The following is a 16,808-nucleotide window of genomic DNA, read 5'->3' on the forward strand; positions in this document are numbered from 1 at the left end:
ACTAAATCATGGCATCTGATTCCATCACTTCATGGCAAATAGATTGGGAAACAGTGAGAGACTTTATTTTTTTGGCTCCAAAATCACTGCAGATGGTGAGTGTAGCCATGAAATTAAAAGACATTTGCTCCTTGGAAGAAAAGCTATGACCAATCCAGACAGCTTTTTAAAAAGCAGAGACATTACTTTACCAACAAAGGTCCATCTAGTCAAAGCTATCCTTTTTCCAGTAGTCATGTATGGATGTGAGAGTTGGACTATAGAGAAAGCTGAGCGCCAAAGAATTGATGCTTTTGAACTGCAGTGTTTAAGAAGACTCTTGAGAGTCCCTTGGACTGCAAGGACATCCCACCAGTCCATCCTAAAGGAAATTGTCCTGAATATTCATTGGAAGGACTGACGTTGAAGCTGAAACTCCAATATTTTGCCCACCTGATGTGAAGAACTGACTCATTGGAAAAGACCCTAATGCTGGGAAAGATTGAAGGCAGGAGGAGAAGGGGATGACAAAGGATGAGATGGTGGATGGAATCACCAACTTGATGGACTTGAGTTTGAGCAAGTTCCAGGTGTTGGTGATGGACAGGGAAGCCTGGTGTGCTTCAGTCCATGGTGTTTCAATGAGTTGGACACAACTGAACTGAACTGACCCTGAGGAAAGAGCAGTAACTTTGAAGGTGGTATCCCCTTGTTCTCCATTAGTGGATTTATTGGGAGGCATTTAATCCAGATAGGTCTGCATTTCCTTAGCTGTAAAATGGAGGTTAGTGCTACCTACCTGGGACTGTAGGAAATGAGATAGCCAAGTTGGAGATGCCCCGTCCCACATGCCTGAGACTCGATAAATGCTGATTCCTTTGGTTCATTCTTCCCTTCCTATTCTCAGGTGGAAAGTAAGGGACTAAACTTAGCATCTTCTAAGTTCCTGTGAACTCTCATGTTCTATGTGTCTGAAAGTTTTCTAGTTTAAGAGACAATGCCAAACAGTGTTTGGGTGCTTTGTAGAGTGGTGTGGTGGTAACATTGCATAGACCATAGTTTTGTTTTTTGCTTTTGTTACAGCTCAGCATCTAAACTCTAAAAGTTTGCAGTCAGATTTATAAAGCAGCATTGAAGAAGTTGTATCTGAACTTGTGATGGTTTCTGGATGCTGAGGGTATCAGATATATGGGTACACTTTTCTAAGTAAATGGCCTTGTTAAATCTGCACTATGTTGCCTCCTATAAGGCATTCTCAAATATATAGTTTTCATTATTTCCTTTATTTTCAGACAGTGTTAAATAAACTAGAAAACAAATTCAAGCTAAAATTGTAAGCATATAATTTTTACAGCATGAAATTGTTCAATGTTTTAAAAATAATTACTAGTGTATTATTCACTGTTGTGAATTTATAATCTGAAAACTTGGGGATGCTCAAAGTACTGGGCTAAAATACTATTAGGTGTGTTGTGCTGTTTAATTTCACCTTATTAAAGACAATAATCACAACTAGGGTCCTTTTGCCTCCCCTCTCACCTACCATCTAAATCTATAGAGTAAATATGGGGATGAGTACATATAACACAACAAAAAGCATATGCGGCTAATTGGTTGGAGTTTGGAGACATATGTGGAACTTGAATAAAGCACTTGCATCCATCCAGAATGGTCTCCTTACACTGCAGACTGCTGGGGGCCTGCAAGATGAGCACTGGAGACTGGGGTGGGAGAGCTTTCCCCTTATGTTGTAGGCTCCGACTGCATTTGAGATACCTATTTTTAAAAACGTGGGCAGAAAGAGGCTAGTAAGAATGCACATAGGACATTGAAATGCTAATTCCCTTGGTTAGTATAACATGAAGTATCTGGTAGTGGCAAAACAAAAAAAAAAGTCAAATGTCAGAATGCAATGTAAGGTAAAACTTCATCTAGTGTAATCTAAAGTGGGTCTTCGTATTCAGATTAGTGTTAAGAGATTAGGCAGCAGTATTTTTGTGGGACCAAGAATATGTGTTTATTTCGCATTGCTTTATAGTCAGCCTGGTACATTCTTGTGGAAGTTTGTTGTGCACCCTAGATATTTTCTATGCAGTTGACTCTTGAACAGCATAGGGGTTCACCTGCATGTAATTTTATCATCGCCTTCCATACCCGCGGTCCCACCACATCTGTGTGTTCACCAGCCGCAGACCTTATGGTCCTGTGCTGTGCTGAGCTTGGTTGATTTGGTCGTGTCTGACTCTGTGACCCCCTGGACCATAGCCCGCCAGTCTCCTCTGTCCATGGGATTCTCCAGGCAAGACTATGGAGTGGGTTGCCATTTCCCCCTCCAGAGTATCTTCCCAATCCAGGGATAGAACCCATCTCTTGAGAACCACCATCTCTGAAGTCTCTTGCACTGGTAGGAGCATACTTTGCCACTGGCATCACTGGGGAGCCCTTATAGTCCTGTAGTATTTACTGTTGGACAATATCCACGTGTTAGTGAAGCTGTCCAGTTCAGACCTGAACAGTTGTTCAAGGGTCAACTGTATTAAAATTTTATATATTATATTCTTAATCCCCTTTGGCTAGTAAACTAAAGCTGAAATTATCATGTGTCAACAAATTGTGGTTTGTATTTTTACATTAGACAAGAATGCATCGTTCTGGTCAAGTTGCCACATTTTTTTATCTGATAGTTCTGTATTGAGTGATCAGTAACTAAGTGCAAATACTCCCATTCCTATAGTAGAGATCATTTTATATAAAAGTCACCTTAATTACTAGAACCAGAAGGCCAGAGGTAATGAAAAGTACTTTGGGAAGATGAAATGTTAATGATAAATTAAAGGGAATAATCTTAGATAGATTTTCTTAAGTATAATTTAATGCAGACTTTTATCTCAGATTTGTTATTAAACTGATAATTTTATTCTTCCACCTGTTTAATAAAATGTATATTTTTAGATTTTCCAAACTTGGCATATTTAAAATTTAAATATAAAAATTAATTCTAATTACTTATGTTATAAATTCTGTTCTAATACAAGGTCAGAATTATCCCAATTTTGGAGGCAATTTGAAACATTGCTTATTTTTATACTATATGATTTGGGAAAGATTATAGACTGAATAACCTAATGTAAAATATATATGATTTATTTTAATGCATTTGTGTAAAATCATTTGTATATTCTACTTACAGTTTGTAGTTTTTGTTTCAGTAAAAATACATGAAAAGTTCAGATATATCCTTGTGAAAATCACTATTTGATTTCTAAAGTTTTTTTTTTTTTTTTACACAAGATCAATTTAATGGGAACAAACTTTTGTTTACAAAAGCATGTGCTGATCCACAGAAGAAAACATTGCTCTTACTTGGGTCTCAATCTAGAATGCACAAATTCTAGTAAGTCAGTTAAGTTTTCTTTTATTGAGACATTTGCACTTATTCTTTCATGCCTGAATCTCCAAGATATATCTCCTGTGATAAAGCAGATCTTCCTGTAGAACAATGTGGTTCAGCTTTAAGAGACCGAACATTAAGCATGATGAGTTGCATATTATACTTGTCAAGGTCTAAACCCTGGTGGCTCAGATGATGAAGAATCTACCTGCAATGTGGGAGACCTAGGTTTGATCCCTGGGTTGGGAAGATCCCCTGGAGGAGGGCATGGCAACCCACCCCAGTATTCTTGCCTGGAGAATCCCATGGACAGAGGAGCCTGGCGGCCTACAGTCCATGGGGTCTCAAAGAGTCGGATACAACACAGCATAGCACAAAGCCAACTCACGAGGCGACGTTTTTGAATAATTACTCTTGGGAAGGTTCCCTGTAGGAGAGCCACATTCTATCTCATAGTAAGGCCCTTCCAGTGAGTTTTCCTCCAGACTTCAAACAACCCACTATTTTACTGAGTATTATAACAATCATTTCCACCCAGAAAACAAAAACTACTCAAGTATTTTAAACAGGGAATTTAAAACAAGATTGATGCTCTTGTGTTAAAAGAGCTAAGAGAACCAGCAAAAGACTGAAGCAGCTTGGAAGTAAGCATCAGCAGGAAGCCAGTCCTCTCTCTAGGTTGGTGGGACAAAGCCTGCAGCCAGGTCTGCAGGAGAAAGGTAAACCTCAACAGAGAAGAGCAGGAGCTGTTCATGTGAGACAGCTAGAAACAAGGCAAAGACTCCATTTTCCCTTTTCTTTCTGCCACTGACTCCCACTGCAGGACTTGCCTGGGAGCCAGTTGCCACAAGAGCTTGGAAATTGGAGCCTTTGGATATCAACTTGTCTGAGTTAGAGAGCAGAGGTCATGCAGGCCAGAGTTGGCACAGGTACTAAGTAGCTGGCTTGCACTTGGAGGCCCAATTGTGTGGAAAACATATATCTCTAAAAAACAGAGTGACAGTACGTGCAGATGTCATGTACTGTGACAAAAGTACGAGAAACACTCTGAAACAGGATTGGTTTTGTTCATCTCAAGTCCACTCCAAAAAGAGGAATTGGGGGAAAATGCCTGCCCTGGACATCTGTCATCATTCCTGTCCCTCCACCTCAATTTCTCACTGCCATCCTTTCCCCTCTTCCTAAAAAAACTGGCTGCTTTAAAACCAAACATAAATATAGAACATGAAAAACATTTTTTTAGTGACTGAGAGTTTAAGAACTAGAGCATTCAGGATAGTGTATTCATGGAAGTGTTGGAAAGAGGAACTAAAACATTTCTTAATTTCTTGAAAGACTCTTGAAAGACTGAAAATAGAATCTTAAGGAGATAGTGTTTTCACAACTTTGCTCTATTTAAAACTCTTCATCTCAATTTTTTTTGAAAAGCCACTAAGCACTTGTCAATTCTCACCATTAGAGATAAATATTTTAAACTGGTTTGCTAACCATAGGATCATTGTTTTATAGTTGGAAGTTTCTCTACAGAATATTTAGTGATAGAATTGGGGTGACCATATATCCCAGTTTGTAGAGGACAGTCCTGGTTTATATCTGTTGTCCTAGCATAATCATTAAGAAGGCTCCAATGAAGAATATAATTTACATTCAGTTAATGATATGCTGGGCTTCCCTGGTGGCTCAGTGGTAAGGAATCTACCCGTCAATTCAGGAAACACAGGTTCTATCCCTGAGCTGGGAAGATCCTCTAGAGAAGGAAATGGCAATCCACTCTAGTATTCTTGCCTGGGAAATCCCGTGGACAGAAGGCTGGTGGACTGCAGTTCATGGGGTCAAAAAAGAGACACAACTTAGCAACTAGACAACAACGATTATATGACTGCCCTAATGTACTCTATGTTTCCTGACAAGTAGGCCACGGACAAATTTCACATTCTCTTTCTCCCAGTCTAGTGTCCGTTACTCTATATCTGTGTGCTTGCATGAAAGAAGCCATGTTGAGCAACGATCTTGGGTCTTTTGATCAGGAAGATAATTCCTGTCTCAAAGCAGTTTTCCTCTTTGAAAAGAATGCTAGGATACTTCATGGAGGGTAAGTGAAGAACCTGATTATCTGCTTGCTCTATTGGCCCAAATTGTTCTTTCTAGGGATTTAAACCAGTTATTAAACAAATTAACAAGCAAATTTTTATTTTTCAAATTTATTGAGGTATAATTGAAAAACTCAGTTGTATGTTTAAAGTGTGAGGATTTGATCCATGTATACATTGTGAAAGAATTTCTACTATAAAGTTAATTAACACATCCGTTACCTCACAGTTATTTATTTTTTGATGAGAAAGCTCAAGATCTACTCTCAGCAAATTTCAGTTATACCATAAAGTATTATCAACCATAGTCACCATGCAATACATTAGATCCTTAGAACTTAACTCATTTTATAACTGAAAGTTTGTACCCTTTACCAACTTCTCCCCATCTCCCTCAACTCCTAGCCCTTGGAAACTACTGTTCCACTATTTGTTGTTTTCTTTTTAGATTCTACATATGAGTGATACCATGCAGTATCTGTCTTTCTTCTGTCTGGATTATTTCACTTATCATAGTGCCTTCCAGGTTCATCTGTGTTGCAAAGGGTAGGATTTCCTTCTTGTTGAGGTCTGAATAATTTTGCATGTATATATTATGCACACACACATATATACAGACATTTGGGTTTACCTCAGTCATTGTGAATAATGCTGCAACGAACATGGGAATACAGATATTACTTTGAGATAGTGATTTTGTTTTCTTAGGATATATATCTAGAAGTGGAATTGTTGGGTCATATGGTAGTTCTGTTTTTTAATTTATTGGGAAACTGCTTTAATATTTTCTATAGTGGCTGTTGTACCATTTTACATTTCTGCTAACAGTGTACAAGGGTTTCCTTTTTTATATATATTTACCAACTTCTCTTATCTTGTTTTTTTTTATAAAAGCCATCAGTCTGTGAGGTGATATCTTATTGCGGTTTTGATTTGTATTTCCCTGATAATTAGTGGTGCTGAATTTCTTTCCATATACCAGTTGAACACTTGTATGTCTTCTTTGGAAAAATGTGTATTCAGGTCCTTTGCCCATTTTAAATTTAAATTATTTGATTTCTTTTGCTGTTGAGCTATATTAGTTCCTTTTATGTTTTGGCTATTAAAAAAGCCATTTTTGACAACCCCACAGCTAACTGCATGCTCAACAGTGAAAAGCTAAAGGTTTTTCTTCTAAGTTCAGAAAGATAAGGATGCCTATTCTTACCACTTCTATTTAACATAATACCAGAAGTCCTAGTCAGAGCAATTAGAGAAGAAAGAGAAACGGCATCCAAATCAGAAAGAGAAGAATTAAAATTGCCTGTGTTTGCAGATGGCATGGTCTCATATATTGAAAAAAACCCTAAATATTCCATAAAAACTGTTAGAATTGATAAATGCTTTCAGTAAACCAGCTGAGTACAAAAATTTATATGTAAAAATCAATATTACTAATTAGCATCCTTTTTTTCAACTTGAAGAACTCCCTTAACCATTTCTTGTAAGGCCAATCTAGTGGTAATGAACTCCTTCAGCTTTTGTCTCTGATATTTTATCTCTTCTTTAATTCTGAGGGATCAGTTTGCTGGGTAGAATATTCTTGGTTGGCAGCATTTTCAATATATCATCCCAGTCTCTCCTGGTCTACAAAGTTTCTGCTGAAAAATCCAGTGATAGTTGTATGGAGGTTTTTTACCTCCTTGATACTCCTGATGTGTGTAGGCTAACTGAGTCTGACCTTCAGGCAGCAGCTAGAAAAGTTAGGACTTTAACTATGCAGTCTAGGTGCTATCAGGAAGAAAACAAGAGCTGGGTGGCTTTGCTTGCTCTGTGCTAAGTCAGATGGAAAAGTCCCTGAAAGAGCTTGTGCACCCATATAGAACTGCCTACTTGTTTTGTGTGGTCTTGGGGACCTGGTGAATACTGAGCCCTGTCAGTTCCCAGAACCAGGTGACTTGGGAGCCAGTTCCTCAAGCAGTCATAATAATTGAATGCTAGATGTGTGGACGACTCCTTCCAGGAAGACGCTAGAGACTTGGTTTTACTGGGGAATGAGCCAGGGGAGATGGTGTGGGATGTACCTGCTGCTCTCTCAGACTCCTGGGAGGATCCTAGTTGACTTCATGCAGGCTGAATAGAAGCTGGATCCTCAGACAGCATGTGGCTGGGAAAGTATGCAGTCAGATTCCTTTCAAGGAGACACTGAAAGATGAGTACTCTTGTCTGTTCCCTCCATACTGAGCCTGGAGGGGATAACTGTGGAAAATGCTTGCTGCCCATTCAAAAACTGCTGTTTTGTTTTGTTTTATGTAGTCCTGTGAGACTCATGACTGATGAGTTCCACTGACTTTCAGAACTAGATGATTTGAGGCACCGTCTCTCAGAAGCCATAAAAAAGTTGTAGTTCTAGATGTATGTACAAGCTCCTTCCGGGGAGAAGCTGGCAACTTGGTTTTATTGTCTGAGCAAGTCAGAGGGAGACATGTGTGGGGGGGAAGTATCCCCTGGCACTGATAGGCTCCTGGGAGGATGCCAGCCAGTACCCAGATGTAGCAGCAGCTGGAATAGCATGCAGTCAGACTCCTTCTATGGAGAGAGTGGGAGATGGGCACTTTTGCCTGACCTCTCTGTGTTAAGTCTGGGCGTCTAGCCACAGGAAATGCTCACATGCCTATTTAAAACTGCTGCTTTGTTTACCATGGTCCTGTGGGACCTGTGAATGCCATGTTTGGTCAGCTTTTAGAGACAGGTGATTTAAGGACCTGTCCCAGTGTGGCAGCTATAAAAGTCGGGGCACTAGATATGGGTCCAAACCCTTCTCTTCATGGAGAAGCTGGTAGTTGAGGGTCCTCTCCTGATTGTAAGGCATTGTGCCAGGGGTGGGCTTTATGGCAAGAGTGTGTTTCAACCTTTCCTGCCCATTTTGTTGTATTAACCTCCCAGTGTATTGTAGTCACTCACCTAGTTTCTACATTCTCTTGGGGGGAATTAATCCATGTGTAGCTGTATGTTTGTTGCATCCATGGGAGGAGGGAAAGTTAGGAGCCTCTTACCTAGCCTTCTTGGTGATGTCCACAATGTGACATTCTTAAGGGGCCTTTGGGCTGCTCAGACATTCCTCTTGCCTGAGCATCTCCACTTGAATCTGGCCACACACATTTAGTTTTAAATTGGCTTTGAGGAGAAACATCTAGAATGAAATCTAACTACATAGACCCAAATTACCCCAAGAACTAAAGGAATCTAAAACATACAACAGGTACTGCTTTCATAAATAGTAAGGAAAAAAAAAAAAAGGCTTAACGGGTAAGTAACAACTCTCAAACAAAAAGCAGGTAATCATGCTTTTGTTAAATGATAGACTACTACATCATCTCTAAATGTCTTAGAGTATTCCAGAATGGCCTGGACCATAATCCAGATGGTGAGTTCTTAAAATATATGTATGACTTTGGTGAGTGCATTTAAAACTTGCTTTAATAAGGGAGCAGTTATCATTTCCTAGACCAGGAGACATTTCTGGTTTTATACCCCCAAAGAATGCAGATAGTTAAGCCTAATACAGAATGACAAACTCCATGAGCCTATGTAGGCTTAGAGTCTTACACGTAATGTATTTCATGAACAGTGTAGAGAATGTGATCAGATACTTTAAAAAACATCAGTTATTAAACTTCTATAAATATGACACAGAGAAAAAAAGACTGGTCTTGACCATTAGCATTAGTCTGAGCTGCACTAAACCCAATCTAAGAAAAATCCCAGAAGTTTAATCAAGAATGTATTGGAATATTTCAACAATCAAATTAAGGACACAACTATGAGACCTTTCCTTTTGGGTACATTTAATTCAGAACTATTAACCCTATTTTTCTGGATAGTATTGAGAAACCACTCAATCTTGGATGTGCTTGTATAAACCTGAATTTCCAACTCAGATCTTTTTCTTTCTTGACACTTACTTTAGATGGATTACTTAAACATACCCACTTGAAACTATTTCTTAGCTCAAGTCCTGCTGAATACCAGTGTCCCATGAGATTAATTCAGTGAGTTTTCTGAAAGAAAACAAAGCATAAAACCAAAAGCTAATTCCATGGTTGAATAACTTGGGAAACATGCTTACATGTCCCTGCCTCACTGCAGGATCATATGAAAGATTTAACATCCTATGTAAATAAAGACTTCCTGAAGGAGTTGAGGTCCAATTTGCAGTTTTCTTCAAACTTATTTGATCACTGATTCCCCCCACACCCACCCCATAAACTCTTGCTCTTTTTGGCTAAACATCTATGCCTTTATGAAGAGATACTTCCTTTCCACAGAATAAGGTTTAGAAATTGCTGATATTGAAGATATCAAATGATTGACAGGAGGTCAGGAATCTTTATGTATTTTTGTGTTGTTTGAGTTTTCGGTAGAAGAAATGTTTTCCTTGTGCGTTAATGAAGGTACTGAATGCACAGCATGTTTTCCTAGCACAGATGGCCAATTTGAGATCCTCTGGCAAACAACTTTGTGTCCCTAATAAACACAGAGTACTTTTACCCTCAGCTTATAGTAAAACCTCACACAGCATGAAATTGATAAGCAGTTCAAAAATAATGTCTCCTATCCTTTTAAAATTAGATTCATAAAAACCCAAGGAACCATTGCAATTACTGCCAAAATGTTTCAGAGAGCACTAGGTTAATAGAAGCTGGAGAGAAGTGGAAAGGAGATAGATGCTCGTCACCAAGGATAGGCCTCTATTTGCTATGAGGATTTATAGGGGTGGCACTTTGTTATTGGGTATTCATTTTGAAATTGGAATTGTATTTGTTGAATTTTAATCATAAGCAGGAAAATACATCTTCCTGAATGTAAGAAAACACAGTAGCTAATTTAGGATATAAATGTAAAATTTGCTCTTAGCATGTGGCATGCAATCATAGGAACACTAACTTTATGATACAGTATTTTTGTTTGATGAAATTTTGCTTTAAAACATGTTGGGTTTAGCAAGGGAGAGGAAGGGGATGAAGGTCAAGACCTGGTCGTTTTGCAGATGATTACAAGACACACATATACAAATGTGCACACTGATTCATTAAAATTTAACCTATATTTCATTCAGCAGGAATGTTTGATATTAGAAATAATTCTACTTGCATCTTAATCTTGCTTCCTCAATGAGTATGTTAAGTGTTTTGTAAAGTTTACCTTTAAAAACATCATAAATATATTAAACAGCAGTTCCATAGTTGAAAGTGCTCATTTAATTCAACAAATACCTGTGTGGATTCCTACTGTTGGCAAAGCTTCAGTGAACACATTATGAATAAGATCATCTTTAATCTCAAGGAATTGATGATGTTTTGAAGGGAGATGATGATGAGAAAAGTACCAACGGTAACAAAACAGGTTACAGTAGTAGTTTATGTAGGATTGAAAGGAAGCCCATCAAGCGAAAAGGAAAAGCTTCACACAGAAAGTGGCTCTTGAGATGGACATTAAAGGTTGAAGTCAGACTTTGAGAGATATAGTTAGTAGGCAGAAGATAACAAACGGTTATAGAATTGTTATAGAAGATAACAAACGGTGCATAGAATTGGAATAATTTGTGAATGAGGAAAAGCCAATCACCAAGTTTAGCAAGCATTGTATGGAATACATTTTGAAGAATAATGGGAAATAGAGCTAGGAAAGCAAACTGTGAAGTATTTGTATCAGTCAGCTTGTGTGTGCGTGTGCTCAGTCGTGTCCGACTCTTTGCGACCTCATGGACTGTAACCCACCCGGCTCTGTCCTTGGAATTTTCTAGGCAAGAATACTGGAGTGGGTTGCCATTTCCTACTCCAGGGGATCTTCCCAACTCAGGGACTGAACCTGTGTTTCTTGCGTCTCCTGCATTGGGAGGTGGATTCTTTATCAGTCGGCTGAAGGAAATGGCAACCCACTCCAGTATTCTTGCCTGGAGAATCCCATGGACGGAGGATCCTGGTGGGCTACAGTCCATGGGGTTGCAAAGAGTCGGACACGACTGAGCAACTTCACTTTACTTCACTTAGCAAAGTTAGACTGTGGTTAACAAAGGACTCCAAATCACAGCAATGAAGCAAGCTTATTTTTCATTTACATCAGTCTTCCATTGTGGGTTGCCCGTAGCTCTGCTCCTTGCATCTTTCTGCTGGGTCCCAGCTGAGAAAGCAGCCCTTCTATCAAGTATATTGGTTCTAGCTGAGGGAAAGAGAATATAGCAGAGCTCTGCAACAGGCCTCCCAGTGCCTGACTGAAAGAACCATGTGTTACTTCACATGTTCATTGGCCAAAGCACAGGATATGGCCAAGTCTGCCATCACTGGGGTAGGGACATATAATCCACTTACAGGAAGGGACAAAAGATACTTTGAACAATTTACCAAAGGCCTAAAAGTCAAGAATGGGTTTTTTAGACTTAGTTCTTTAAATGTTTAGGAGGTCTGGCAGGTTTCTGGATAAGAGTGTATAGTTTGATTTTTAAAAAATCAGGGCATTTTTTGTATTGCTCCCACATGTATGTGTGAGCATGTGTGTATGTGTGTGTGTGTACACATAAAAATTCATTCTCTGGGTACATGCTTGTTATAAAGGTGGGTTCCAGGATTCCAGAAGGTCTGATTCAGAGGGCCAGTAATCTGCATTTCTCGTTAATCTTTTATTTTTTATTATTATTTTTAAAATTTTTGATTGGAGAAGACTCTTGAGAGTCTCCTGGACAGCAAGGTGATCAAACAAGTCAATCCTAAAGGAAAACAACCCTGAATATTCACTGGAAGGACTGATGCTGAATCTCCAATAGTTTGGCCACCTGATGTGAAGAGCCAACTCACTAGGAAAGACCCTGATGCTGGGAAAGATTGAGGGCAGGAGGAGATGGAGACGACAGAGGATGAGATGGTTGGATGGCATCACCGACTCAACGGACATGAGTTTGAGCAGACTCCGGGAAACAGTGCCATTCCCAGGACAGGGAAACCTGGTGTGCTGCAGTCCATGGGGTTGCAAACTACGGATGCGACCGAACAACAACAGTTGCTTTACAACGTGGGGTCGGTTTCTGTTACACAGCAAAGTGAATCAGTTGTACGTACACATGTATCCCTGCTTCTTTGGATTTCCTCCCCATTTAGATCATCATGGAGTGTTGAGTAGGGTTGAGTAGGGTTTCCTGTGCTATACAGTAAATTCTCATTGTGTGCATGTTCAGTTGTGTCCGACTCTGCTACCTCATGGACTCTAGCCCACCAGCCTCCTCTGTCCATGGAGTTTTCCAGGCAAGAATACTGGAGTTGGTTGCCACTTCCTACTCCAGGGGATCTTCCTGGCCCGGTGATTGAACCTTTATTTCCTATGTCTCCTGCATTGGCAGGTGAATTCTTTACCACTGAGCCACCTGGGAAGCCACCGGTTTCTCTTTAGTTGTCTATTTTGTACATATTAGTGTATATATATCAGTCCCACTCGCCCAATTCATCCCACCTTCCCTTTTCCCCCTTGTTATTCATATGTTTATTCTCCACATCTGTGTCTCTATTCTGCTGTATAGATAAGATCATCTATACCAGTTTTGTCAGATTCCACATAACCATCTGAGCCACCAGGGAAGTAGTTATGTGCGTTAATATACAGTATTTGTTTTTCTCTTTCTGACTTACTTCACTCTCACAGTCTCCAGGAGTCTGTGTTTTAAGCAAGCTGTCTGACAAACAGTACGTGGATGGACGATGGACCGCCTTGTAAGAAACCTGGGACTGAGGAATGAGTGGGGAGAGCGCAAGTGCAGACGAGGGGGTCAGTGAGCGAGGGGTATCCGGTTGTCTGTGGGTTCAAGGCCGTGATGCACTTACGGTGCACGCAGTAAGCGGCCAGTCCAGAGGAAGACAGACACGCTAACAGAAGCAGAACTAGAACCACCCAAGAGGAAATAGTAAAGAGTCATGAAAGGGACAAATCGCCTTAGGACGTGAGATATCAAGGGATTTTGCTCTTCACTGAGAGAAAGTGAAGCCCGTCTGATGCAAGAAAGAGTTGCAAGCTAGAGGAAGGCAGAGGTTATAATCTGGAAGTCACAGGAAATGCCATGTTTTTAAAGAAGCTGTTGAAGAAAAATGTCTACTAAAACCTTAAACATAAATTTGTTTTTGCCTTAGGCCAGCAGGGGGCACTATGGTAGCACATATGCTGATACTAATAGTTGGGCTCAGCTTTCTAGACTCCCCCACCCCGCAACACCAGTTCTTACTGAATAGGATTTTTTTAAGATTTTTTTTAAATTTAAACTTTTTATTTTATGTTAGGGTATAGCTGATTAACAGTGTTTTGCTAGCTTCAGGTGAACCGCGAAGGGACTCAGTCATACATATACATGTTTCTGTTCTCCTCTCAGTTCCCCTTCCCTTGAATAAGATTCTTAGCCCGACCTATAGTGCAGTCTTTTGGGAGCTTCATTGATTACTTTTATAGCTATGAACCTTCATAGAAGGAATTTTTAAAGTTTCTCTTTAATTATTAAGGCATCTAGGGGTTTTTTTGTTGGTTTTTTTTTAAGCTGCCAATTCCCATAGTCAAAAAGAAATTAATTCTGTAGAGCTTAAGGGAATTATTACCCATTTATTGACTTCACTTGAGGCATAGAGTGGAGATTAGAAGAGAGAGGAGAAAAGACAAAGGAGAAAGAAAAGTGCATGACTCTTAGAAGGGGAATCTCTGGGTTACAGGATTCTTTATACATTTTGTTAGATGGTATCTGCCTTCCAGGGACTGTGCCAATTTATTTTTTTCACTAATAGTGCAAGGATCTTATTACTTAATATCTCTGAAAACCTGCTGTATAAATAAGCTTTTTAATATTTACCACTCTGACAGAGGAAATATGAAGTGTGGGGGTAGTTTTAAGATGCATTTTTTCTCTTGTGGGAGGAGAGATTTTTTCACATTTTAATCTTATTTTTACATTTTTTAAATGCACTGTATTTTCATGTCTTGTCCCCAATGTATTACTGTTCTTCCACTTATTGATTTGTAGAAACTCTTTTTATGAGATAAAAAGATTTAGTTGACAGTAAAATAAATAGTGCTTTTCCATAAATAATGATGAATGATTTTCAAAGCATTCCCTGACCCTACCTGCTCACTTGATTCACTAATCACATAACTTGTTAACAAAACAAGTTGTGTGTCTAAGACTACTGTGTTTTGTTTTGTTTTGTTTTTCTGGCTGCATCATACAGGCAGGCCCTCAGTAGTGAAAGCATGGAGTACTATGGGACTCCACTGGACTGCCGGGGAGTCCTCAAACTACTGTTTTAAGGCACCTTTGGGTAGTCTGTAGAATTGTTTTCCTGAAGACTGGCCCATTTCTTTCATTTTATAGTTCATTTTAATATGGAGAAAAGCCACAAGTTAAATGGTGACAAATCAGATGAAAATGCTGGTTGGCACATTTTTGCTGATTGAACATTTCCCAATGGCTGGCGGTGCTCTCAGATTCCCAGTGCTTCAAATGGAGCATTTTCAGGAAATGTCTTGGATGTGCTGGACCCACGGTGATGACTGTCAGGATTTAGCAGGCCCTCCCATAGATAACCATGAGAGCCTGGCTTTTGATATCCTGCCATGTCAGGTAACTAGATTCCTTCGTAATTAGATTATGTTATTTCATAGCAGCTTGAGATATCATTCATATGCCACCCAATCTACTCATTTGAAGTCCACAGTTCAGTGGTTTTTATTCATGGAGTTGTGCAACTATCACCATAGTCAATTTTAGAATTTTTCATCCATCCCTTTGATGTTCCCCTCCCATTCCCCTGACCTCCCTATCCTAATCAATCGCAAATCTACTTTCTATCTTTATATGTTTGCCTATTCAGGGCATTTCATATAAATGGAATCATAATATGTGGTGTGACTGGCTTCTTTCACTTAAAATAATGTTTTCAAGATTCATCTCTGTCATGGTGTGTATCTGTACTTCATTCCCTTCTTTGGCCAAAAGACGTTCCATTGTATAGAAATGCTACATTGTGTTTATCTGTTAAGCAATTGATGGACATTTGGGTTGTTTCCATCCTTTGGTTATTATGAATAACACTACTATGAATATTCATGCATAAGTTTTAGTGTGGATGTAGGTTTTCATTTCTTTTGGGTATATTCCTAAAAAGAAGAATTGTTGAGTCAAGTGGTAACTCTGTGTTTAATGTTTGAGAACCTACCTGACTGTTTTCTACTGTGGCTGCACCATTTTACATTTTTACCAGTAATGTGTAAGTGTTTCAATTTCTCTACATCCTCAACAGCACTTGTTTTTCTTCCTTCCTCCCCTCCTCCCCATTACAGCCATGTCACTAGGTTGAACTGCTAACTTATTGTGAGGTGTTTTTGTTGTTTTTAGGGTCTATGCTTTAATTTTTTTGTTGTTGTTGCAAAACATATATAAGATAAAATTTACCACTGCAACCATTTTCAGTGTACATTTCAGGGGCATAAAGTGTGTTCAGTTATTGTGCATGAGTGTGGCTTTGATTTGCATTTCACTAATGACAAATGATCAGAGAAGGCAATGGCACCCCACTCCAGTACTCTTGCCTGGAAAATCCCATGGACGGAGGAGCTTGGTAGGTTGCAGTCCATGGGGTCGCTAAGAATCGGACACGACTGAGCGACTTCACTTTCATTTTTCACTTTCATGCATTGGAGAAGGAAATGGCAACCCACTCCATTGTTCTTGCCTGGAGAATCCCAGGGATGGGGGAGCCTGGTGGGCTGCCGTCTATGGGGTTGCACAGAGTCGGACACGACTGAAGTGACTTAGCAACAGCAGCAGCAATGACAAATGATGAGCATCTTTCCTTGTGCTTGTCGGTCATTTGTATATTTTCTTCAGAGAACTATCTATGTAAGTTTTTTACTCATTTTTAAATTGTGTTATTTGTTGTGTTGCTGAATTGTAACTATTTTTATATTTTGCATAATGGATTTTTATGAGATATGAGTGCTAAGTTGCTTCAGTTATATCCTACTCTGCGACCCCATGGACTGTAGCCGGCCAGGTTCCTCTGTCCGTGGGATTTCCCAGGCAAGGATACTGGAGTGGGTTGCCACTTCCTTCCCCGGAGGATCTTCCCAACCCATGGATCGAAGCTATATCTCTTACATCTCCTGCATTGGCAGGTGGGGTTTTTTTTTGTTGTTTTTTTTTTTTAACCACTACCGCCACCTGGGAAGCCCCCTAAGTGGTTGGCAAATATTGTCTCCCATTCTGTGAGTTTTCTTGTAACCATTTTGATAGTTTTCTCTGATGCAGAAGAGTTTTAAATTTTTGATGGAGTTTGATTTATCTG

This window comes from Muntiacus reevesi, chromosome 3 (assembly GCF_963930625.1).
Source record: "Muntiacus reevesi chromosome 3, mMunRee1.1, whole genome shotgun sequence".
NCBI lineage: Eukaryota > Metazoa > Chordata > Mammalia > Artiodactyla > Cervidae > Muntiacus > Muntiacus reevesi.